Source organism: Brassica napus, chromosome A9 (assembly GCF_020379485.1).
Source record: "Brassica napus cultivar Da-Ae chromosome A9, Da-Ae, whole genome shotgun sequence".
Classification (NCBI taxonomy): Eukaryota; Viridiplantae; Streptophyta; class Magnoliopsida; order Brassicales; family Brassicaceae; genus Brassica; species Brassica napus.
In genome coordinates this window covers 21,169,543-21,170,831 of record NC_063442.1, presented here as the reverse complement: position 1 = coordinate 21,170,831, position 1,289 = coordinate 21,169,543, and the positions used below count along the sequence as shown (strand labels likewise).

Sequence of the window (1,289 nt, the reverse complement as noted above, 5' to 3'; positions counted from 1 at the left end):
GAGTTAAGTGGTTCAGCTCTAATATGTCATGCATGCAACAAATAGGCATCTATAGGTATTATAATCTCCAACACCTGAATAGTGGCCCTGCATCTAATATCATTTCCAACCAAGTTACATTTACTAGTTACTTCGCTTGTTACTATTGCTATTTCATTTAAACATTTACAACTCTTAGAATTAATAAACACTAGATTTAATTGTTCCCTAGCTCCTTGTGGATTTGATCTCTAAGTACTACATCTGAACCTCTTTTGATGAGAGTAAAACTCCTTAGGGTAATTTGAGTGGTATCAAATTTGGCGCCGTTGCCGGGGAGCTTTGATCGCCATTAGATTTAGTTTTATTGATTCTTATTATTTTCTCTACCCCCTTTCTAATAAATCTTTTTCATGTCTTTTCAGGTGCATGCCCAGGGGTACCAAAAGCAACAAGAAGAAAGACTTGCTGTTCTCAAACGATCCTGCTCATTTGGAACGCACCATCCGTAGAGGTCAATGTTCAACATCGCTCGACGCAACAACATCGTCGTCGATCGATATGCACAACCAACCGTCGACCGACACCAGACCTTCATCGTCGATCGATCTCAATCGTTCGACAACGATCGATACTACACCGCGTACGTCGATCGATACCGTGTCGTCAAAAATGGTAAACATTATTATTCTAACACAGGACGAGAAGGGAAACCTGTATGACCAGGACGGTCATCTGCATAATGCAACAGGTCAAAAAATAGACGCTCAGGGGACTGTAATCCCTGATGCTAATGCTACACGAGCTGCTCAACCTGTAGATGTGGATGCTCGATCGAAACCACTGGCCGAATACAATCGCCCAGATGAGTACTATTCCAACAGATCAGCTATTCGACTTCCGGAGATCCAGAAGCAGAATTTCGAGCTGAAGCCTCAATACTACACTCTCGTGTCGCAGATACGCTACTCTGGGTTACCGCACAAGCATCCTATGGACCATCTGGAACGGTTCGAGGATCTAATCGCTGCTATTCGGATGGAAGGAGTCCCCGAAGACTACCTGCTGTGCAAGATCTTCAGATACACGCTGAATGGAGAAGCGATACACTGGCTTAGGCAGCAACCCACGAGATCTTTAACATCCTGGGCCGACATCAAGAATGCTTTCTTACGAAACTTCTTTGATGAGGCGCGCGCTGAAGAACTTCGGAACAAAATTTCCACATTCTCGCAGGAGGCTGGAGAGTCCTTCAAAGATGCGTGGAATAGATTTAGGTTCTTCCAGCGAGACTGTCCACACCACGGATT

The 1,289-nt window shown here is 44.3% G+C and overlaps 1 non-coding gene across 1 annotated transcript; it reads right to left on the bottom strand.

The window, feature by feature from the left end:
- Nucleotides 1-1,183: 1,183 nt before the first annotated feature.
- Nucleotides 1,184-1,289, bottom strand: LOC125578740. The gene has a single exon (XR_007316823.1). It is a non-coding gene; the product is annotated as a small nucleolar RNA R71 (small nucleolar RNA).